The sequence below is a fragment of the Vipera berus genome (assembly GCF_964194415.1).
Source record: "Vipera berus genome assembly, chromosome: 1".
Classification (NCBI taxonomy): domain Eukaryota; kingdom Metazoa; phylum Chordata; class Lepidosauria; order Squamata; family Viperidae; genus Vipera; species Vipera berus.
The window spans coordinates 299,233,905-299,260,374 of NC_138202.1; the positions used below are offsets into that span (position 1 = coordinate 299,233,905).

Here is a 26,470-nt window from a genome sequence, read left to right on the forward strand (position 1 = left end):
CTTCCTTTATTTAAAAATACTGTGATTTTCTTCCATTCCTCTTTCTTTTTTCCCCTCTATGTTCAGCACCAAACTGTAAGTGCTTCACTAACTATCCTTTCTTTTAAAATGAACATTGTGCTCTCTAAAATTATTCCTTTTTTCTCCAGAAACTACACAAATTACATGGAATAATTATAGTGTTTACATATCTTTAATTGCAAAGACCCTTTCGCTCCTGTGCATTTTCCAAATCTTAAAACTCTTTAGAAGGAAGCTTAATGAAAGAAAAAGTGATCCAACATTTTGAAGTTTCTATACTTCAGAGAAAGTTGAAACTTGGTCAATAACATCCAAAGTATTGGAATCAAACTATATTTCTAAGAAATTGGTAGTAGGATATAAAGTATGCCGATCATGCTCAAGCACAAATGACAGTTGGATCTATAGTCCCAACTGGGCAAAAATCTATGCTTTCACACAGATGACTGTTCTTTACTCAACTATAAATTATTAATTATATGTGATATGTAAACCAAACTGAAGTAGAACTCAGATTCATAAAGAAATAAGTAACTGCTTGTTGGCTAGATGTTGACTATAAATAAAACCAATAAGATTTCACTTACAGCTTACTATCTACAATGATTTAACTAAGTCCTATTAAATGATATCTAATCATATTAAGATCTGAACTGAAAAAAATGGGCAAAGACAAAAATTTCCTTCTCCCTTAGAAGGGAAAGTGAAGGGGGGGGGAGTGAAGGTTAATGTCTGTAAAAATTCCTGTCAGATAACAAATTATGGAATGCTGTAATGGCAAACAAATGGTTAAGGGAAATAGTGTGAGAAAACTAATTGGTTCAAAACCTTCTGTCCCTGGTGATGGCACAGGTACAATGACAGTTCATATTATAATATATAAAATAGTATATCTGAATGGAAAATTGAGATTTTAAATAGCATTCTGACATTTCAAATTAAAAAAGGCAATGCAGACAAACAATTTACATCCATCTTTGGGGGATATTCCATGGGGAAAAATGTGTGTGCATATACTTTATTATCTCCAAGGCCCACTGGAACTACTTAAACAGATGGAAGATAATTAAACCTTAAACATGGCTGGAGATGGCAGATATTGAGCAGATTGCCTATCTTAGATGAGAATCAAAGTTTCAGTAAGACTTCATCAAGAGGGATGCGGTGGTTCAGTGGGTTAGGATGCTGAGCTTGTCGATCAGATGGTCGGCAGTTTGGCAGGTCGAATCCCGAGTGCCGCATAACAGAGTGCCTGTTACTTGTCCCAGCTTCTGCCAACCTAGCAGTTCGAAAGCACGTAAAAATGCAAGTAGAAAAATAGGGACCACTACGGTGGGAAGGTAACAGCGTTCCGTGCGCCTTTGGTGTCTAGTCATGCCGGCCACATGACCATGGAGACATCCTCGGACAAGCGCTGGCTCTTCGGCTTTGAAACGGAGATGAGCACCGGCCCTTAGAGTTGGAAACGACTAGCACGCATGTGCGGGGGAACCTTAACCTTTACCTTTACCAATACATCTGTTGTAAATAGGATAAGTACTGATATTATTTATATCCATGAAAAATAATACCAACTATTAAAATGCTTAATACTCCCTAATTTTTTAAAACTACATCCAATATTCACCAAGTGAATCTACCCAGCAGTTATTCACACTACTTTTAAGGTATTTTTTTAGAAGAACTGCCTTAATCCTATCTTTTCATCTTATTACATTTGCTCATCTATTTGTGAAGCAAAAAAAAAAACCAACAACTTCCTTATCTATTTGTATCACATACCCATAGTCTGTGAATTGTTACCTATGGCTCTTAATCTCAAGATAGCAGCCAGTCATCATTTTATCCAAGACTGTTGTTTCTACTTTTTGTTGTCCCTAGTATTATTAATCATTTCCAAATCCATTATTTCAGCAGTACCATTCTTTCTTAATATCCAGCTTTCAGAACTGGAAATTACCAACAGAAAAACTGTTACCTTAACCATTTTGATCTTTATTGGCATGGAAATCTATGCATCTTTATGAACTTGATAGTCATAGCCTTACTTCCTCAAACTAGTCTCTGTGTTTCCAGTACTTTTTTCATTTGTGGGTGGCCAGAAATATATTTTGCATCTTCATATCTCCACATCACTTAAAGTTCATTAATCATCTTGCGTACTATTGCCTGACTTTACATTATTTAATATCAATTTAAAATTTTCACCTTCTATTTTTATTTCCACAATGAATCAGTTCTGTATCTTAATTTTTTAAAATATTTTAGTCTGCCATTCTTAAAAAATATTCACTGTACATGTCAAACATATGTAGAAACATATACTTCATCTCCCTTTCTGTTTCTGTATCACTGTATTTTTCTGCATCAAGTTCTTCTAGAAGCTTTTTATTCACTCAATCTTTCCTTTCTAGTTTGACATTGGAGGTCTTTTTTCAGTTACTATCCATCCTTCTTGTTGCCCAAGACTTTCACTGACTTTGAGTATCGTGATAGCCTTTCTAAATCTAAGTCACTAGGATATTTTTTTTCTTTGTGACATTTCAAGAGACAAGGGGAAAAAAATCAAATTCAGTTTTCTCTTTTAACTCTTCCCATAGCTTCTTTACATAAATTAATCCTACAATTATTATTAGATTTTAGATTTTATTAGATTTATATACCGCCCTTTCCCGAAGGACTCAGGGCGGTTTACAGGACATTTTAAAATCATACCAATACAAAATACAAAGTTAAAAGACAAATAAAAGATTAAATTATCCCTGAAAATAAAACCCAGTTAAAATTCTCAGCCTGGGTCAGAGAGCTCAAAGAGCCAAGTCTTCAGGTCTCGGCGGAATGAACGTAGGTCAGGGGTAGTCCTGAGCTCCACGGGCAGCTGGTTCCAGAGGGCAGGCGCACACACAGAAAAGGCCCTCCCCCTGGGTGTTATCCGCCGGCAATCTTTTACCGGCGGCACCCTGAGAAGACCCTCTCTCTGCGAGCGCACTGGACGAAGGGAGCTTGATGCTGGCAGCAGGTGTTCCCTCAAATATCCTGGACCCAAGCCATTTAGGGCTTTATAGGTCATTACCAGCACCTTGAATCTCACCCGGAGGGCAACCGGAAGCCAATGCAGCTCACGGAGTAGAGGTGTTACATGGGAGTATCGGGAAACCCCCATCACAACTCGTGCGGCCGCATTCTGCACCAGTTTTATTATTATAATATTACATTCATATTATATTCATAATTTCTTAATATGTATCTTTCAGGTCAAATTCTGCTAATATATGTATATTCTTTAATTTATTAAAATTATTATTACATTATACACCAATGATAATTCAACTTGCTACACCAAATTCACTTATTTATATTTTCAATTTCTAAGGCAGCTGACTTACCAACATTTTGGGAGGCTTAGATTAAAAACAGATAATAACAGAAAAAGAATAGCTACACCAGTGAAAGCTCCCCAAAATTAATCAGTTCCATCTCAAACTGTAGTTTCATACATCTGTCCAGCCAGTATGCTTTGGAACAACCAGATCTTTTAAGCCAGTACCTACTTGCACTGCTACATTCTGGATTATCTGAGGATTTTAATGTTAATCATCCCAAGAGATTGTTAGGTTGGGGAAAAGGGCAACAGCTAAACTTCCAGTCATTAGGCTACCAACTCAAGTATCTGCTGAGGATCAAGAGACTGCTTGGATTACTTTCTGTTACGTGCTGTATAGATATATTTGAATATTAGAGGTAACTCCCAAGCCCCCAAATTTTAAAGAAGAAAAAGAACAGTAATGTATTCAGTTTTGCCCATTTCCAATTTCTTTAAAATATTGTTTAAGATGATTTATATTTTGAAGAAAACAAAGTGGCAAAAATTTCCTCCTGCAGTTTTCAATAAGATATATAAAATCTAATCCTCATAAAAATGACTCGCACTCCAAAACCAGACAAAATACAAAAGTAGGCTGGTTGCACAAAGCATTAACCTAAAGCTCAGCAGAAATATTCCTTCACTATGTTTACTATGTTCTGTTTAATCAACACTTTTGTCTCAGCATTGCCATCTCATAACCTGCAGACATGGAGTCAAAATAACTATTTGTACTTCACTGCAACTCTAAATTAATTATCACATTGGCTGTTTATTTGAAGGATAAATAGGGCTGCCAAACAGATCAAAGTGTTTCAAAGAGCTAGAATCACCTGGGGAAAAATAGTAAATGATATCGAACGTTTAATTTGAAGAATCTATGACTGATAATATTTAATATGCTATCATTAAGAGCTTCTTTTCAAATCTAATTATACTAGAGGAAAGACTACTAATCTCTAATTTCTGGAATCAATTCTTGGTCTTCAAAAGATTGTGTAAAACTGAAACCTAATGCAAGTTTAAACAAAAATTTCATACAGTGGCATCTTGGTACACAACTGCTTTGAAACTCATCGAATTTCGTACTCGAAACATCCTGATGTAAAAATTTTGTCCTGGTAATCATTGTTGGTTTAATACTCAATGCACAAGCTAGAACTTGTCAGTGTTGGCTGCCTTGTGACTCACTACATTATTCCTTATGGGGAAAAATTGTTTGGTACTCATTGTTTTTGGCATTCAACGTGCCTCCCAGAACGAATTAACTATGAATACCAAGGTATCACTGTAGGTGTTTATAATATAACTAAACAGCTGTTATCAACTCCTATACAATTCACTCCATGCTCTTAGTTCTTCAGTGGAACATATGTTGCAGGTTGTACAAGAGATATATTTAAATCAACATTCAAGTATCTTTTGCATAGTGGGATCTAGACTAGGAATTGCTTACTGGTAAAGATGAGGCTGACATAAAATTTGTGTATTTTATTAATATTTTATACCACTGGTTTCTATTGGCTCCCTAGATTTTTTATATATATAGACGTTGATAAACCATTTATACCTAAAAAACAGATAGGAGGAAAGATCTAACTGCTTCCATAACTAGTTTTTAAAAGTCTGATGGATCTGAACTGATTTAGTGTGTAAGGTGATTTTAGGTGGACTAATTTAGTGTAAAAGATGATTAACATATGGAAGCTTCACTTGGAATGCGAAAGGTTGCAAGATTGATTTAGGTCCAATAAGCCTACATATTTTTGGAGAATATGATTCCACTATTGCAATTACCCCAGTGATTTCCAATACATTTCTGTAGTCAAGTAAAATACGATTTTTTTTCAAATTTTTAGAAAATGTCATCCTCCAAACTGAACCACAATTCAAATGCTCAATTGGAAATCATATAAGAAAGATTTTTTTTTATCTGTCATAGATAGCATCTGGATTGGATGATCCCATGAACACATTTGTTTAATTCCTCCAGCTGCAGCATTTCTATTACTTTCATCACTTAAAAAAAAACCAGAATTGCCTTGATATCTGATTTGTCTTTTGTCCCTTGAGTTCTTCCTTATTTTCTCTAATACTTTGTTATAATATTCATTTTAATTAGTCACTGATTATAATACTAAGTTATAAGTAAATCATTATTAATTTATATCCCATAATTATTTTGTATAACTCATACATAATGCTTTTCCAATTTTCCCCCACAATAATCTTATGTAGAATGTTTAAGAGAAAGAGCTATTTCTAGTCCAGCACCTTAGCTACTACACCAAACTGATTCTGAAGTATTTGATATGGAGTTTGGTGGGATTCTGAAACATTTTGATGAAAGGAGGAAGAGGGCAGGATGAGTGTTTGCATCCATCTTTTCCCCATTTAATCTTTCTGTGGCTTTTGATACCATCAACCTGAATTGGCTGAGAGGATTGGGGCTGAATAGCATGGTGTTGTGCAGGTTCTCTTTCTCCAGGATAAATCCCAGTCAGTGGTGTTTGGAGACCAGAGATCCCTTCCTTGGCCACTACTATGTGGGGTGTTTCTATTCAACATCTACATAGGGCTACTGGATGAAATCATCCATCACCATGGTGTGAGGTATGATCAATATGCTGATAATAGCCAATTATATATCACTGTCCCTGACAAATTAAGTGATGCTATGAGCATCTTATCCTGGTGCGTAGTTTTAGCTGAACTCTGGCAGGATTGAATGTTTTGGGGTTTTGGGGCCTACCAGATCCAGGACTATATCATTTTGGTATTGGATGTTCCAGACAGATCCAGTGTGCAATCTGAGGGTCCTCCTGTTCCTGGATCAGTAAGGGGGGAGGAGCTCGGCTCACAGTCATTCATGCAATGGTCAGCTCCTGTTTGGATTATTGTAATGCATTTTACATGTGACTGGTCTTAAAGAGTATCCAGAAGATTTGCATGGTGCAGAATGCAATAATGTGGTCAGTTATGTCTGCTTCTAGAACATTACACATTTAAGAGATTTAAACTTAGAAAGAGCTTGGGAAAGATTCCATGGATGACAATCCTCAAGGAGAAAACAACTCAAGAAGCTTGGGAAATTTTGAAAAGTGAGATTATAAAAGCCCAGTCAAGCACAATACCAATGAAGAAGAAACATAACAGCTCTCAAAAGAAACCAGCATGGCTGCATAAAGAACTCTGATAAATTGAAAGACAAAAATGACAAGTATAAAAAGTGAAAATATGGTACATAACTAAGGCAGAATATCAGCAAATAGCTTGAAGTATAGCAAACTAAGGCTCAAAATGAATTAAGGCTTGCGACAAAAGTAAAAAATAACAACAAAAAAAGCTTCTTTCAACATGTAAAAACAAGAAAAAAGTCAAGGAAACGACTGGTCCATTAGTGGGAGAAAGTGGCAAGAAGGTGACAAGCAACAGAGAGAAAGCAGAACTACTTAACTCATTTTTTGCATCCGTCCTTACACAAAGGGAAAAAACAGTCCAACCTATCAAAAACTGTACTATAAAAAACAGATTAGAAACACTTTAAAATAGGCAAGAAAATGGTAAGTGAGCACCTGTCCACCCTAGATGAGTTCAAATCACCAGGACCAGATGGATTACACCCCAAGGTTCTGAAGGAATTGACAGACGTGATCTCAGAACCACTGAACTATATTTTTCAAAGATCCTGGAGCACCAGGAAACTACCAGAGGACTGGAAAAGAGCTGATGTAGTTCCCATCTTCAAAAAAGGAAAAAAATAGATCCAGGAAATTACAGACTTATCAGCCTGACCTCAGTACCTGGGAAGATCCTGGAAAAGATAAGCAATGAATCAGTGAACACGTAGAGGCAAACAAAGTCATAACCAAAAGCCAACATGGGTTTGTTGAAAACAGATCATGCCAGACAAATCTTATTGCATTCTTTGATCAGGTGACAAAATTAGTGGACCAGAGGAATGCTGTGGATATAATTTACTTGGACTTCAGTAAGGCATTTGATAAAGTAGACCACAACTTACTACTTGATAAGATAAAAAATGTGTGGGTTAGACAGCATCACCATCAGATGGATTCGTAACTGGCTGACCAAACACACTCAACATGTAGTCCTCAATGGAACTGCATCCATATGGAGGGAAGTATGCAGTGGGGTACCCCAAGCTGTTTTAGGCCCAGTACTCTTCAATATTTTCATCAATGATTTGTATGAGGGCATAGATGGGGAACTCATTTGCAGATGACACCAAGCTCACAGGAATAGCCAACACTCCAGAAGATAGGCTTAAGATACAGAAGGATCTTGACAGACTTGAACATTGAGTACTATCTAACAAAATAAAATTTAATGGTGAAAAAAGTAAGACTCTACGTTTAGGCAAAACCCCCCAAAATGCACAGGTACAGTATAGGTGGTACCTCGTTCAATAGTAGTGAGAGGGACCTTGGAATCCTAGTGGACAATCAGTTAAATATGAGCCAGCAGTGTGCTACAGCTGCCAAAAAAGCCAACACAGTGCTAGGCTGCATTAACAGAGGGATAGAATCAAGATCACATTAAGTGTTAATACCACTTTATAATGCCTTGGTAAGGCCACACTTGGAATACTGCATCCAGTTTTGGTCACCACGATGTAAAAAAGATGTTGAGACTCTAGAAAGAGTGCAGAGAAGTGCAACAAAGATGATTAAGGGACTGGAGACTAAAACATATAAGGAACGGCTGCTGGAATTGGGTATGTCTAGTTTAATGAAGAGAAGGATGAGGGGTGACATGATAGCAGTGTTCCAATATCTGAGGGGTTGCCACAAAGAAGAGGAAGTCAAGCTATTGTCCAAAGCAGGACAAGAAGCAAAGGATGGAAACTAATCAAGGAGAGAAGCAACCTAGAACTAAGAAGAAATTTCCTGACAGTTAGAACAATTAATCAGCTTGCCTCCAGAAGTTGTGGATGCTGCAACACTGGATGTTTTTAAGATGAGATTGGACAACCATTTGTCTGAAATGGTATAGGGTTTCCTGCCTAAGCAGGGAGTTGGACTAGAAGACCTCCAAGGTCCATTCCATTCTACCTCTGCTCTGCAAGCTGCATTGGTTGTCAGTTTGCTTTCAGGTCCAATTCAAGGTGCTGGTTTAGGGACCATCTCTACCCTGTTATATCTGCCTATTTCATTATATCTGGTAGAGAAGGCATACTATGGGTTCCATCCTAGAAGTAACTACACTTGGAAGATTTCAGGAGGTGAGGCTTTTCTGCCATAATGCCCACCTTATTGTCCCAATGTTAATGTTCTGAAGGTCCTTCAACACATGGCTGTGCCATCAAGATGAAGGTTTGTGGTTTTTTTAAATCCCATTTATATCCCACCCTTCTCCGAAGACTCAGGGCGGCTTACAATCTAAAGCACAAATCAATGTGCTTAGCAATGGTCCCAAGGGACCAGTGAAATCCTAAGATGCTCCCTTATTGAGATTAATATTCACTCTCTTGTGTCTTGTAGTTTTATATAGTTAAATGACAATTGCTTTATAAATATATTTATTGCTTTAATTAATTGTTGTACGCCAGCCAGAGTCATTTTCTGTGAGATAGGCAGCCATAAATATTTATCAATCAATCCATCCATCCATCAATCAAATCAGATAATATAATGTATTCTGAAGACTATGATTACAGACTTCATCTAGACCACAGGTCTGCAACCCGCGGCTCCGGAGCCACATGCGGCTCTTTCAGCCGGCTCCTGCGGCTCCCAGTCCTCTGCCATGCGCAGTCAAAAAAAAAAGTGGGACTAAAAAAGTTCAACCAATCAATTTAAATATGCAGGGTAGGTGCATATCTCACCTTGGCTCCACTCTTCAGTCAAACCCTGTTCTGCGCATGCGCTCATGTACGCGCATGTGCACACATTTTTTGCAGCTCCCAGTTTTTCCTTTTGTGAGGGAATCGGTTCCGAGTGGCTCTTTCACTGTTTCAGGTTGCTGACCCCTGATCTAGACTTTAAAGACAGTATTGTTTTTTTAGAGTAATACCTTTGCCATAAATGTAAGATAATGATGGTGTATTTTACAATACTGAAAAGTCTTCAAGATACTTAAAGAAGAAAGTACTTTGGGAAGAATTTATTCTCTGTAAAAATAATTAAATCTATTATATTAACCCAGTTATGCCTGCATTTATAAACTGAATTTTCAATTAGACATACAGTACACTAAATCCAACTTCTCATTCCGTCAATACTACAAAATAATTTCAAAAGTCAATATCTGACAATAGGAACCTTAATCTTCTAGTGAACCAAATAAATTCCATGCTTGGAATATTTTAGTTATGAACAAAGTGACATATTTGAATGACAAATTCAATCAGTGTTGAGTCTATTTAGCCAAAAGATAAGTTCAATTATACAAATCTAGAATGATAATAAAAAAACAACAGTAAGTGACTTAGATTTTCAGCGGATTAGTAAGGACTTTGCAGATATATTCAGATTTTCATAAAAATTACAAATGGATTATTATAATAAAGTAATAGTAGTGGTTATAATAATTGTAATATCTACTAAGATCCCAATGTTATGCAGCATAGACCAAAATTCTAAGGATGGGTTTTTTTATGTTGCCTAAATATATGTTACTGTTTTTGAAACTTGACTTTAATACGGTAACTGAATCAAGGCACTTTTTAAGTCTCAAAAATGCCCTGATTCAGTTATTATTTTTGCAATTTTTCCAGAGTGTATCTTCTTGCAGAGAATATCCTTACTCCTTTAGATAAAATGTGTATAATGTTGACAAAAATACTGAATGAAACATTTTGATTTAACAATTGTGACACGTATTTATAGTACATATACTTACAGTACATTACAGGAAATGTATTAAAGCCTCCTCACTCTGCCCCTCTGCAATCTACAAGGCAGTATAATATTTATGATTGCACAAACATCAAACTGAATATGTGCAAGCTTAAGGAAACAATGGCTTTAATGATTCCGGAAAGAGGTCTTATTGAAAAAAGGTTCTACTGAAGAGAAAACTGTAGTAGCCACAGAAGAAGAAAGAGAGGGAGAAAGTGGCAAGGAGGAAGAAGAGGAAAATAGAAGCAAAGAAAATAAAGTTCTAAAAAAGGACTGAAGGACCTAAAGAAAGTATGGCAACAGATGCAGGACTGAGAACAGATGAAGAGAGATGGCAATAGGCAGAGGTAGCAACAAAGCTAATGTCTCCACTTTTGTCTTTTTTCATTGGCAATATCAGGCAACCTGGAAACAAAGTTAGTCAAGGTGCAAGGCACCAGTAAGTATCAATAAGACCAGGTGCTGGCATCTTTAAAGATCCCAGGTGCTGGTAACAATAAAAATATAATAAAATTTAAGATAGAAAATGCAACTAACATAGGAATATAGAGCACAGGTAAGATAAAAAAGAACATAGGACTTACAAAATAAAATAAAATAATTTATACAGAAATACTCTAAAGTGCTGGGCTACAGGTTACAGAAATAACAGAAAACATAAATTACAGAAAATAAGTTAAAATAAAAATAAGAATGAAAAGACAAAGGGATAACTGTTGTGAATTAGAGGGCAATCTCTCCATTCCTTTCCTGATTTCACTAATTCCAATAGTTTGCCACTTTAAGAAGAGCAACTAATGTCTGTTTACAATTCACTCTGGGGAATTACAGGAATCAGATGTTGCAACCATTTCCAAAATAGGTAGTTTGAAGCAGATCACCAAGGAAGGAGGAAAGTGCAGAGTCAAACAACACGCTGAAGTGTGAACAGGAGTAGGAAGGAACTTATCCAACTAAAATTTAAAAACTACTTGGGAATCTGGAAAATTTAGAAAAGGCAGTAGGCAACTTTATGACAGAAATCCATTAGTTTCTGAGGTATATGTAAATATCAGTCAACCTTTATTATAATTGAAAACCAGCATATATAGGTAAAGAGATTGGTCAAGAAGTCTCCAACTTGATTTACTTGATGTCCTTTTATTCTAATGTACATCCGTCACTTAAACGCACTAATGTTTATGATATTTTTGTTTCTGTACTTATTCTTTCTATGTTCTCTGGGTCTGCTAAATGAATCGTGATTTTTTTAAAAAAGTAACTTAAAATAAGTTCTCTTTATCTAAGATTTTTTAAAAATGAAGAAGCCAGTAAGACATTGCATGGCTGATATTTTGGATATGGTATTGTAAGGGGGGTTATTTTTCAATCCTTGGTTTACATTATTATTTTAGCAGTGCTACAGAATTGTTTTTGCTTCAGACTGCTCACATCTTCACTTATTTTTAATAAAAGTTAATTTTGAAAAAAGTCTTCTAATATCAATCTAATTACCAAGAGGGGCAGGGCAAATTACTAATAGACAATGACCTCAAGCCTACAAGGGACATGAGTTATTTATTTATTTATTTATTTATTTATTTTATTACATTTATATACCGCCCTTTCCCGGAGGACTCAGGGCGGTTTACAGGGTAATTAAAAACCCAAAATACAAAAGTTAAAAAACCAAGTTTAAAAAAGATTAAATTTATCCCTGTATAAGTAAAACCCCAATTAAAATAAATTAATCCTCAGCCTGGGCCAGAGAGCTCGAAGAGCCAGGTCTTCAGGCCCTGGCGGAATGAACGGAGGTCGGGGGCAGTTGATGTAAAAGAGTTTCAGATGATGATTACGGGTGTGGTTCCCAGGTTCCTGGTAGTCAAGCATTCAGGTTGTAAGATTCCTCATCTGCCTTACATGCCAGTTTTAAAGGGGAAGACCCCAAGTAAAGACATCATCCAGAAGGCAGATGGTGGCAGTGAAATAATTAACAGCTGTGCCAAAACACGAAGGCAGTGCCAATTAGTGGTCAGGGCATAAAACCAGTGAGAACAGAAGGAGATCTTCCCACCGCATACTCAGCATTAGCAACTACAGTAACTACAGTCCAGTAACCAGTTCCTATGTGGTGCATTTTAGGGATAAGAATTAAAAGCTCTTTTTTTAATATTAAAATTTCTTACCATTTCACAACCCTCCCTATCTTACAAAAAGTTATATACCGTAATAAAAAAAACCTCCTCAGAATAGAGTGTTTTTGTGGCCCTGGTGAAATAAATAAAACAGTACGGCTTGTTTTTAAGTTCCTATTATTTTCCCAATGGTGGAACACTTATATTCTTTAGGGTGCATGATGTTCAGGCTATTTTGACAGGTTTCCCTAGTGGACAGTTCAGTCCCAAGCTGAAAGCAAAATACATTTCTGTTTTCTGCAAATCTCTACTAAAACAACAGAGACCAAGAAAAGTTTTGCTATATGATCAGTTGCTTTTTTGGGAAGGCTCTAATTTTTTTGAGGAATAAATTAGTGAGGTGGCTTGGGAAAAGAAAAATATAATTTTCTGATGAGTGGTCACAGGAATTTCAGAACTGAATTTGCTTTATATTAATTCTGTTATATTAACTCTAAAAAAAGTAGGCACATTGGAGTTGAGTATCTATATTAGAAAGATCATAGATTTGGTAAAAAAAATAGAAGCTGAAATACAGCATTAGGGAGGATATATAAGAATATGCAGGAATTTTTACTGTACATACATTTTGCATTATGAAATAGAATGTAAAAGTAAATGAGGAAAAATAAAGGCAAGCATTCATTTTATCTTGCTATTCATTTTGTTTTTGTTTAAATATACCACAGATCAATAGGCCCAAAGATATAAAAGGGCCAAATTTATTTTCAGGCTTCTTTTCCACAGAGGCATTTTACAATTGCTATTACCAGCAATACAGAGTTGACATGCCTAAGATAATTAGAATCAAACAACATTCACAATCTGGTAATTACTGTCTTTACAAAGTTGTTTAGGCAAGAGAAATGCTCTTCAATTTACATCATGTTCAGACCAACTCTCAAGGATATTAAAAGGCAATTCTTCATTGTCTCTCTGTAGAAAAGGAAATGGTATCATTTAGCACCATCTAAGCTGTTATTTACTGCCAGATGAAGAGCACAGTTTCTTACAGCTCACACAGCTGAATCAACACATACATAAAAGGATGATATGTGAAAGAACAGAATCATTATTAAATATATATGATTGACTTGCGAGGCTGGTGTGTTGTGCAATTAGCTCACATGGTGTAATAAGATGGAGGGTTTGTATCACTGTAAGTTGGGGGTGGGGGCACGAAGGGAGGCTCAGCCAATCTCAATGTACACATGATTGTACTTTGACAATAAAAGGTTCATTCACCATATATTAATTACAAAAGCTCCAATTTAAATGAAATATCCTTCTCAGTAAAAACAGTCTTCTTTGTATTGCAATGGACATCTCTGCCTTGTAAATGTTAGGAACTCACAAGCTGAACATTGACGCTGTTGACCTTTATATCTAGTAGGCACTTAAAAAAAATACTCTGGGCTATTTTCCTGAGTAATTCTGAACTTCTCGTGTCATGCTTTATTCCTCTTTCACTATCAAACCATTCATAATGTTCAGCTACAGGCCTGTGTGTTACTGTTGAAGCAATCAACTGAAAATTAAAATGGCTTACTTTATATAGTCATGGAAAGAGTTTTTAGAAAGGTTATATACGTACAGGAAAAATGTTGGAAATCTGGAGTTAAATCAACATAGATCTAAAAACAGAATTAGGAGGAAAGGCACAAGAATGATGCATGGGTCAGCAGCTGCCTCTGCTGGCGAAAGTGGACTGTGAAGGTAAACTGAGGCCAGAGGGTGGCACAGTGAAGACGGGGGACGATGGGTGAACTTAAGTGGAGGTGAGCAGAGCAGGGCAGGAGAAATGTGAGATACTTGCCTGGCACAGTGCTCTCCTAACAATCACAACCGGGACTACCAGAACTGCACTCACTAAACAAAGCCATGCGACAGAAATTCCAGCCCCAATTAGGGTCATTAAGCAAGGGCTACCTGTACCATTATGCCTTCACTTCAAGGGAAGATGCCACTAAATACTTATGTTCCCATTTTTCAGACATTTAGAGATAAATTCAACACTTATTTTAACAAGATTTATTTTCATTGTGTTCAATGGGACACATTATAACCTTAGTTTTACATATTTCTGTATATTACAGAAAACCAGAAATAGAATTTTAAATGTCTCTGAATTGTGACATCTATAATTTCTTTCAGATAACCTAAATCATATAGATCAGGGGTGTCAAACTGCCGGCCTGCGGGCCAGACGCATCACCTGGAAACCGTTTCCACCCCATTGCCATGACTCTTAGCCATGGATGCTTCCTGGGTGACACTGGGTACAAGGCTGGTATTGGAGAAATGGGAGGAGGAGTTCTATGTATACCACCTTGAACCTCTGACTGAAAAATGGGATAAAAATTTAACAAAGATACATTTCTGAAGGACTATTATTTATGATAATGCTTTTGTACAGAAATGCCAAGTGCTTGATATTTGATCAGCATCTTAAAATCATAAAAAGCACAGCTGTAAAACTGTAACTTTATACTTTTTCAATAAATGTATCCTAATACCCTGCAATACCAAACAGGAAACTTAACAGAGGGTGCAAACTATTGTACAATACCCTTAATTTTACAAGCTACCAAAATAATGCTTAGGATCATTCAGCAAAGATCAGAGCCCTACATAGAAAAAGAGATGCCAGAGGTTCAAGTTGGCTTTAGAAATTTTTTAAATTAGATTTTATTTCTGATGTTTGCTAAATAATTGACAAAGCCAAAGAATACCAAAAGGAAATCAGTGAGTCTGTGTTTATAGAAAGACCTTTGATTGTGTCTAATGACAACAGACATAACCAGCCTTAGAATTGACAATGAACATATTGAAGTGGTAGATAGCTCCTGCCTTTTAGGATCAACCGTCAACAGTAAATGAATAATCAGTCAGGTAATACACCACCAACTAGCACTTGGTAGAGCAGCCAGAAGGCCTTTGAAAAAGATTAGATGCCATAAGTCTACATCTATAAAGATCAGCATTATGAAAGTCAAGGTATTCCTGATGAAATTATGGCATTAACTGAACTTTGAAGAAGCAGGATAGAAACAGTATTGACACTTTTGATATTGGAGAAGACTCCTTAGGATACCATGGGCAGCCAAAACATAAATAAATGGATCGCCAAACAAATCAACCTGAGTTTCTTACTTGAGGCACAAATGACCAAGCTCAAATTATCCCACTGTAGACACATTATGTGAAGGCCTTGCTTTCTGGAGAAAGTTCCAATACTGGGAAACGAAAGAAGAGGGCAACCAGCAGCAAGATAGATGGATACACCATTGGAAAAACTCAAGAATTAGCTTGGGGACACTGTCATGTTGAAAATTTATATGGTCACTAAAAGTAAACACGGATTTGATAGTACACAGTAAATGCCCTTTACATATCTGCCTTGGAACTCTCACCTCCTAATTTTCTAAAATAGAGTGGGAAAGATGCCAAAGTCTGCAAAACTGGGAGAAGGGTGAGACATTCTTGCTAATGGTATATGCCATGTTAGCAAACAGCCATCACTGGGCATAATCCTTTCTGCATAATGTTACTCACACAATAGGTTCTTAGTCAGTAATTTCCGGAAGAGAATAAAGTTTAATACAATTACATTCACTATGTTATTGATGAACACAGTTGAAAGTAACACTTCCTCAGAGTAATACATTGTAATTGTGTGATAATACACCACATTATATTTAAATACATATTCAAAACCATGCTAATGTCTCATTTTTGTAGTATTGGTTGGTTCCCCCGCACATGCGTGCTAGTCGTTTCCGACTCTAGGGGCCGGTGCTCATCTCCGTTTCAAAGCCGAAGAGCCAGTGCTTGTCCGAGGACGTCTCTGTGGTCATGTGGCCGGCATGACTAGACGCCAAAGGTGCACGGAACGCTGTTACCTTCCCACCGTAGTGGTCCCTATTTTTCTACTTGCATTTTTACGTGCTTTCGAACTACTAGGTTGGCAGAAGCTAGGATGAGTAACAGGAGCTCACTCTGTTACGCGGCACTCAGGATTCAACCTGCCAAACTGCCGACCTTCTGATCGACAAGCTCAGCGTCCTAACCCACTAAGCCACCACGTCCCTTTGTAGTATTACTGCTTTTAAATTTAAGAACCAGTCTTTACACAATTTGGCATCCAAAGTTACACTTCATGGAAATAACAGATTACATTAAAAAGAAGTTCAATTCTAATTCTGTGAAAGCATGGTGAACTGAAGATGACTCTGTGAGAGAAGAACCAGCAGCAGAAAAAGGGGCTCTCAGGTTCCTACTCCTAGAATGTACAACAGCAATCTCCAGCATGTTTTAAAGCTCTGGCCACGGGAAGAGTCAGCTTTGTCCAAGCCACAATTCATAGCCTTTAAAAACATGCTGGGTTCACCCACTTCTCTTCTTTGATTATGGATTTCACTGAAAATGACTTGTCAAGTGTTTTTTGAATACTAAGAATCTTCAGAATAGCAAGTTTTATTATAATGAGTGATTTTTCTTCAAACCTTTGCAAAAGATGTTTCATGTAAGTTTAAGAACTTAAAGAAAAGCTTTTTTATTTGACAATAAACAATGAAAAGATGATTAGAATGTTGATTTTGAAAAGTTTTAAAATAAACTACCAGGCAAGATTGACTTGAAATAAGATAAATAATTACAATACTATGTGTGGTTTGTTTAAAATCCTATTAAAATATGAAAATTTTGAATTGAAGTGCAAGGAATCTTTCTCTGAGAAACTGTTGTGGATTAGACAATAATAAGGTAAGACGAGACCTTGAAGGGTGGTTATTAGAAGCAATTAGAAAGAACTAAGGATTATAATTAAAGAAGAAGGTCTATTAATACAGAATTTATTTATTTATTTTATTTTTATTTTAATTCCATTTATATCCCGCCCTTCTCCGAAGACTCAGGGCGGCTTACAAGCTTATTGATAACAGTATTTTAACTGGAAAAATTCAAGAATATTTGACAACAGCATACTCAGAAATTATTTTTCAGATTGTCCATTAGTATAAAAATGGATTCACAAGGGGAGATAAAAAAGGATACAACTGAAACTTAGATTGTTTTGGATATGAATTTAAAAATTGCAGGCTATAAGAATGATATTGACAAAGATATTATACAAGATTTGGAAATGAAATCAGTTAATATTTTAATAGTTAAAATGGACACACAAATAATAAATCAGAAGAATGACTTAGACATGTGTATTTTAAGTAAGAAGAGTGTGTTGGACAACTTTGTTATTTTGGACTTACAAAAGTCCAAAAGTATATAAAACTATGTATAAAGGAGTTCCTGAGAAAAGATAAGAATGAAAAGAAATCAAGTTTCTGAAATACTACTTATAAGGAATAAACATCAAGACTTTTAAAAATAAAAATAAGATGTATAATGTTTGTTTATTTGACCAAGTTTAAAACACACAGTGGATATAGAAAGTCTACACATACTGTTAAAATGCAGGTTTTTGACATGAAAAAAAATCAGACTAAGAAAAATCACTTCAGAATTTTTCCCATTTTTAATATAACACATATGCTGTACAATTCAGTTGAAAAACAAACTGATTTTTTTTAGGGGGAAAAATACCAATAAGAAACTGGAATATTTTTAGCAGTTTTTAATAGATGTAAAGATTTGTTTATAGATAAGATATGGAAAGCTATCCAGAGTCACCGTGCAGGGGAGATGGGGAGCATAAAAATTAATAAATAAAAATTAATATTTTTTGTTTTTAATTTTTAGAGAAAGCAATAAGCTATAGCATTAAAATTGAAAGAAAGTGTTAAACCTACAAAGGAGTTTCTGAAGAGATGGAGATGATGATAAAAAATTAATTTGTAGAACATTATCTGATCAGATTAAATTTCAATATGCTGTGGTTTCTTATAGTTCTTAATGGAATCAATTAACTTTGAATGATGAGGCTTTAAAAATCTGTTTGTACACATGAGATAAGATATGGGAAGAAGAGATATATTTGTATTTTTAGAGAAAATAAGTTGTTCAGTAAAGTAAATGAAAGGAAAATGAAATTGAATTAGTTACACACACATATAAACACACATACAGAGGTAGCCTTAATCAATGTTTGCTGATTAAAATTGAATGATGAAGCTTTATTATTTGCTAATCGATAAAAAATGAGATATGGGATGAAGAGACTACTATTTATAGCCACGACAAAGAAATTGTGCGGGGAATGTGGCCACTTCCCCCATAAAATGAAACCATTTATTTCCTAGTTATAGAGGACACCTTTCCTTCACAACAAGAAAAAACCAGACAGTCTTGTTAACAGGTTGTTATACTGTAATAAAGCTCAATTATTTTGTTGCAATATTTGGTCTTAAACCAACAGTTTTGTTCTACCATTTATTTATTCTCACAAATTATATCCTGCCTTTCTCCTCAATGGGAATTCATAATATTTACAATCACATATTAATGAAACATAAATTCATTATATTTAAATGGAAAATAAGTTGTCCTATTATAAATTATAAGTCAATAGCAAATGGAAACAATTAAGCTGACTATTGCTCTTACATGTTCTCTTTCTACAGAAAAAAACGACTAGCATCTTGCTTTTAAACATTTTTTTCTTTAGAAGAAAGTAAACTAGGAAGAAGATACTTTTTTCCTGTAAATTGCTTTCCTTTAATGTCAAGAGCCAACTTAAGTTGACCTGGAATGGAGGGAGATAAATTGGTTCAAAAAAAAAATAGAGGAAGGAAAAGCTAAAATGCATTACTGTACTTGGAACAGTATACTCAAGAGGTAGGACACATTATCCACTGAATGAGCTAAAGCTAAGAGCCATTGACTATAATACAAAACTCCATTCTAAGGAAGTCAAGTAAGCTTTAACCTTAAAATGTACAAGGTAACATACTACAAAATCAATTCTTTTCAAGGTGCTTATTTTCCAAGTCTGGTCAGGGGAAAAAAATCCATTTCCTATACTCAGCAACTCATCTTGACTAGCCAACTGCACATTTACTGTAATATCATTTATCCTATTTTCAGCAAGAGCTTACTAACATACATAATATTTCTGAAATCTTCAATACAGTCTGCAGCTAACAGCTAATTACTGTTGACTTATGAAAAACATTACATTGCCAACAAATCACATACAATATTTAAGGGTTATTAATCAGCAGTAGACAAAGCACCAAGAGCCAGTAGCATTACATGCAATAGATTTAGTTATTTTAAATCATACTATAGTTACGATGACTATGCACTCATATTTACAATATTACAACATAAAATTTCACGGTTTTTTATTCTCAGATAGATATAAAGAAAGTGAGAGAAATGAAAAAGGTGGAATTATACACACTCAGACATACCCAAACATATTTTTTCATCCCTCTTTTTCTCTCTGTCACACACAAACATATATATTGCAATTTTTAGAGATTGGGAAATCTAGCAATGTTATCAATATGTATTTTATAATCATCCTAGTCATTTTACTCAGGAAGTATTCTCTTTTATCTATTACACCATTTATCTTAAAAGATGTGATTATCTCCCATCTTCTGTAAATCATAAAAAAACATGATTTATTATTGCATTTAACATTGTTAACAATTCTCTTTCATCAAATTAAACCAGAACTGGTACAAAAAAGGAGGAAGAAAATTACCCACTCCTACTGAGATATTGTTGATCTTGCTCTGTGTTATATTCCATCAATCCTACAAAAACAGGTTGCATAATGAATTTGAAAAGATAAAGGGCGAACTGGAGAAGTTAGTGAAATGTTGATAGCTGCAGAGAAACTGTTAATGAAACAAGTCAGATCAGCTATATAGGGTGATATCTGGCTTATAGGAGTACTTGTGCCCAAGAAAAACATTAGTAAATCAGGAAGTAAAAGAATCAGTAATGTACTGTGGTAGACAAGAGAATAAAAATAATTGTGACTAGTAGGATGGATATTCAGTTCATAAGAAGTAATTACATCATTTACTCTATTTGAATTTGATTGAATTGGATCTCAGTTTCAATTCTTTGGGAATGGTGAATGTTTGTAGAAGAAGAAAGTTCCAGCATTTTCTCAGGGTAGGAATTCCTCTTAGGCAACTAAAAATGTCCAATAGAAAAAGGCCCTTCTTGATTGCATAGCTTGTGATTTAATTGAAATCTAAAAGAAGAGGAAACTATTAGAGAAAATTTACATTCTATAATTGTCAGATGAGAAAAGAAACAACAGAGGGGGGGGGGAAATGTTCAAAATAAATACAAAATTAATAATATGCCACTGGCATAAAATATATATTTCTGGAGAAGGGATGTTTCTAATTCTTTTAAAAATATTATTTGGGGGAGTGAGGTCTGCAGTCACTGTTATTGGGTAAAGTGTAGAATCCTTTGCATTATTTACTGGAAAAAGGGATTTAAGCCTGAGTATCTTCCAACATTAAGACCTCAAGTTTTTCAAAGTCTAGGTGAAGACTACATTCTTGTTAATTGAAAAAGGAAGAAATTATTGTTTATCAGCAGCTTCATGCTGATAATCAGTTGTCATATGCAGGCTACGAGTTGTTGACTCTTAATATAGAAACTATATTACATGTGGAGCTGGTGCCTTCTGTGGTACACACTTGACTTGTATAATTTAAACAAATTCAGAATCTAATATGGTATACTTCATGCTCATCCTTTACATAGTGGGCACCCATTTTCTCACACATTCTGTCAGTTCTCATTAATTCTGAATTAAGTCCCTTTAAATACACAAATAACTAAAGATCTTCTCTGAATTTAATTGCTTGAAAATGCCAAGCTGGTATTTGATTCTAGTAAGTCAGCACCGATTTCTCTAAAGTTATTGGTTTCTTCATTAATTAAAACACAAAATAATATTGCAAAGGTAGATGGACTATCTTCTTACAATGTTGTTTCTCCTTGTATTGTAGGAGCTGACTGATGAAGAAACAGGTGACAATTGCTTGAAATGATAAATCAGCCACAATGTTGTAATAATTGGAACATATTTGAAAAATAAAAATATTTCATACTATAGCAGAAAACAACTCTTTATTGCAAGTTGAAAAAAATTAAAACTATTTAAAATTCTAATGTTTATAAGAACTATGAACACTTAATCCATGATTTCTAAAAGGCAAGATTATAGAAGGTATAATATAAAGAAAATATGCATATGTACTGACAAATAATGCATCATTTTCTTTTTTTTTTATTGAAAAGTTTTAAAATACAATTTTCCTTTAAAAAACCCCCCTTCCCCCTCCCTCCTCCCCCCCTCCCTCCCCCCCTCCCTCCCTCCCTCCTCCCCCCCCTGCCTCCCCCCCTCCCCCCCTCCCCCCCCGACTTCCCAGAGCTGAATACAAGGTATATATATAAAAAGAGAAAGAAAAAAAAAAAGAAAGGCAAACATAAGCAACCATGTACTAACAACTATAAATTCTAAAATCCATCACTCTCTAGCTTATATAGGATAAACCAAACCTTGGCAATATTAAATATATATAAAAAACTAAAATAAAAAAAAAACACTTTCTAGCTTATATAGAATAAGACAAACCTTAATAATATTAAATATACATTAAAAACAGGAAAAAGAACCCCAAAATAGAAAGAGAAAAAAAGAACAGAAAAAAAAAGGAAAAAAGAATTATTCAAATACTATATAATACTTCTCAACCTATACTTGTCCTAAATAGACTCCATCCCTTTTTGTCCATTCCATGATATAACGTTCTTACAAATAATCTTTAATTAACCAAGATCTTCGCCACCTCAACCAAATCAGAAAACTTTAAAGTCCACTCTTCTGTAATCGGCCGTTCCTCTTCCAGCACATCTATAATTATTCCAAACAGTAAAAAAATTGCGAACAAAACTTTAACCTCCATTTGGAAATCTTCTATATATTCCACCAAACTTTAATCCAAAAAAACCTCACCCTTTCCACAAAACCACCACATGTAAAAAATATATTGCGTCTACACCCAAATCTTTTCCCACCTCCCATACTTGACTATGAATACGTCGTAGAAATTCCATAGACTTCTGCAAATCCTGCTATTTTCTCTTCTTAGATCGTTTTGCAGCAGCACGCGTCACCCTCTGTTCTATAGAATCATCCGACGAAGTTGTATCTTGATCTCTTCCAACACCGTTGTCTTCTATCTGACCACCTTCGACCTCTTGATGCACTCCTTCTCCAGATCCCTTTTCAGCTTCCAGAGATGTTAATGGCGTTGCATTTAAAACATTATTATAGAAATCACGCGCTTGCATCACAGTAACCAGACGGTACCTTTTACCTTCGTGCGTCACCATCAACCCAGCTGGGATCTCCCATCTAAACCTTATATCTCGTTGCTTGAGCTCTTGCACAAGGAATGTAAAATCCTTCCTTCTCCTTAAAATCTTTGGAGGAATTTCTTTTAAGACCAAAACTTCTTGATTAGCAATCACAACTTTAGTATCATAAGCAGCTCGTATAACTTCATCTCTAGTTTCCCTTTTTGCAAAATATACCACCACATCTCTAGGCAACTTTCTCTGTCTAGCAATCCATGAATTCACACGAAACACTTTATCCATGCCTCCTTTTATTTCAGATGCTGGCTGTTTCAACACTTCTTCAAAAGCCTCAGAAACCAGCTGCTTTAGATCTTCCTTGGTATTCTCCTTTAAGCCTCTAACTCTAATGGCAAACTGCATCTGGTAATATTGAGCAAGACTCAGTTCCTTTTCCACTTTATCTTCATTCTCCAATACTTTTGCTTCTAATATAGCATTCTTTTGAGTCAGATCTTCTAGCTTTTCCTCCAATTCTTCCACACAGCGAGCCACTTTACACACTGAAGACAAGATGTCTGCCTTCATCACTCTGAACTTCTGTTCCATCCTCTCCTCCATTCTCTCCTCCAATTTCTCCAATTTCTCCTCCATCTGTACAAATCTAGCATTAATTGATTCCAAAATTACCTGGGCGTGTTTTTCAAGAGCATCTTGTAAGTCCTTTGATGTCAATACATCAGGAGGATGCAGCGCCTGCAATAATGATTGTTGCACAGGAGAAGTTCCAGCACTCCGAAGAAAATGATGCATTTTAGACAATGCATCATTTTCTAAAATGCCAATGCTTTTTTTAATATTCAACTACTTTTAATCTGAAGTCCCATTTATGTCTATGATTTTAGAAACATAAGTGTTGTGGTATTTCTAAGTTCTTTGGAGGGTCCTTACCATATTTAAGTTTCATTAAATGTAGTAGTTCAAGACAAATAAGGAGGTATTGGCAAGGAGAGAGTAAATATAGCTAGAGTTTTAAATGAAATTATTAGTGTCCCATTTCTAGGTTGACTGGCTTCTCCATTTATTTATTTAACTTTGATGACCACTCAACTCTTAACAACTTTGGGTGATCCCCTATTTCCTGAAAGAATTAATGTCATTTCCATTTTTTTTACATCATGTAAGAATTCTTAGTGATCCTCATTTCAGGATTACACAATTAAAAGAAGATTTAAAGATTTAAAGTATAAAAATTATTTAGCAAAAAATTATATTGTTATTTTTAAAAGATTATTTTTTCTATGAAACATGAGGGAAACTGTAATTGAATTAAATAATTGACTCAGACATTGTGCAAGAATGTTTTTTGCTTTCTCCTAAAGCAAAATTGTTGGAGTCTAAAAAACAAAAGATAAGGGCAATATGATTAGACTAACCCACTAACTCTATGTAGATCTAATGTGTCATGTGACAATAATTATTGTATTAAAGTCACAATAAAATCGAAGAAAAGGGGGGAGTTTTGTTTTTTCTTTTCTCTTTCCCTTTTGGAAAGCAACACAATTGCAACACAATGACAACTTCCAAAGTTGCATTATTGGAGGAGAGAAATAAGTTGTTAATGCAAAGAAAGCAATTCCATTAGATATACTTCAGAAAGGGTTTGAAGTTGACAATAAAATTAGCTGACTCATTTGAAACTAAATTTACAGCTTTAAAATAAAAAACACTTGAGAAGATGGAAAACCTTGTAAACAAATGTCTGGAGATATAAAACTAGTTAATGGTAAAATGGAAATAAAGTGGAGTAAAACCGAAGTTTTAGATGGAGAAATGGAGAAAGTGCAGGATAATTTGGCTCTGTTGAAATTAAGAGAGAAAGAATTTGGCTTGAAATGTAAAGGTAATCCAGGGGGGAAAGTGAATCCAGAAAACTACAGACCAATCAGTTTGACATCAATACCTGCAAAATTCTGGAAAAGCAGTGGGTTTGTGAGTACCTAGAAATGAATTGGGTGATTATTAAAAAGTCAGCATGAGTTTTATCAAGAAAAACTCATGCCAAACAAATCTTATATAAGTGATAAGTGTGCTGCAGCGGCCAATAAAGCTAATGCAATCCTGCAATTCGACTTCCCACAATACAAAAAGGACCCTAGAAAGCCTGCAGGAAAGAACAGCAAAAATGATCAAGGGTCTGGAGGCTAAATTCTATGAAGAATGGCATGGGTCCGGAATACCTTGGGGAGCACCTGCGGCCGGCGTCAACTTCCCTCCGCCCAGTACGCTCCCACAGAGAGGGCCTCCTCAGGGTGCCACCGGTCAAAGAATGTCGACTGGTGGCCCCCAGGGGGAGGGCGTTCTCTGTGGGCGCGCCGGATTTATGGAACCATCTTCCGGTCGAGCTCCGGATGGCGTCTGACCTCCGCTCCTTCTGGCGCGATCTCAAAACCTACCTTTTCAAACAAGCTGGCCTGGCCTGATGGGATGGGGTTGGGTTTTACTAATCTGTTTTAACCTACTTTTTAATGTGTTTTAACTTATTCGTGGGCATTTTGTTTAATCGTTTTTAATTTTTGTATCTTGTTTTTTAATATGTACTGCCCTGTTCACCGCCCTGAGTCCTTCAGGAGAAGGGCGGTATACAAATAAAATTAATAATAATAATAATAATAAAGGAACTCGGTATGCTTAGTTAAATGGAAAAAATATTGAAGGGAGTCGTGATAGCAATCTTCCAATATATGAAAGGCTGCCACAGGGAAGAGAGCATTGACTTATTCTCCATAGCACCTGAGGGTAGGATAAGAAGCAATGGGCAGAAAACCATCAGAGTGAGATACAACCTGGAAATGAGAAATGTCTTGACAGAACTATTGAGCAGGGGAATAGCTTGCCTCCTGCAGTTGTGGGTACTCCATTGCTGGAGATTTTCAAGAGAAATTTGGACAACCATTTATCCAAGGAGCAGGAGTCTGGACTAGAAGACCTCCAAGGTCCTTTCCAATCCGATGATTCTATGATATATAAAATAAACTGAACTGAGCAGGATTATGCCACTTGCTTAATTTATAGAGAAGGCAAAATTCAGGGTGTTTTTTTAATTCTTTGCTTGAAAGAAAATATGGAATTTTAAATCCTAATATGTTAGCTCATCCTTAGACATACTGCATATTAGTGTGCCTGCTTAGAATAAGCTCACATCCAGATAGTAGTTCCATGTACCTAAAATAAAATCAATAGCAAAGTAAGATATAATCAAATCTCTTTCTGAATAAAAGGTATTTAAAACTCTTCAATAACAAATCATTAGTTGGATTAGGTTCAAGTTTGTTTTAATTCTTATGTTTAGCGTTAACTACCTTGAACCCTCTTGTTGAACTAGACAGTCTAGAAATAATTATCCAAATAAACAGATATTGCTCCCTTGAAACAAGCATCAAATAAATGTTATAATTATGCCAGCTGCTTCATAAATGGGCTTTCAGCTTCCCTGTATTTAGTATCCTGATCTTCCCAATGTGTGCATACCCTCTACCTTTACACATTCTAATTCCATTTCTTTCAGGAAATTGCAATTTGCTATGATGACCAGGTGAGCAAACTAATTTAATCAAGCACGCAATTCATAATCTCTTCTTCAATACTTATCTCTAATTCTGTTTTCTTTGTTAGTTATATCATACCCTTCCTTCAGACACACAAAGTTGTATAAAGAGCACTCTCCTCCTTCCCCCCACCCCTATAAGACTCAAGACACCCAGGGAGCT

At 35.5% G+C, this 26,470-nt stretch overlaps 1 protein-coding gene across 2 annotated transcripts in view; it reads right to left on the reverse strand.

Annotated features, from left to right (window-relative positions):
• BTBD9 (BTB domain containing 9) overlaps nucleotides 1–26,470 on the reverse strand; it is a 141,488-nt gene that overhangs the window by 63,891 nt on the left and 51,127 nt on the right. The window lies entirely within an intron of this gene.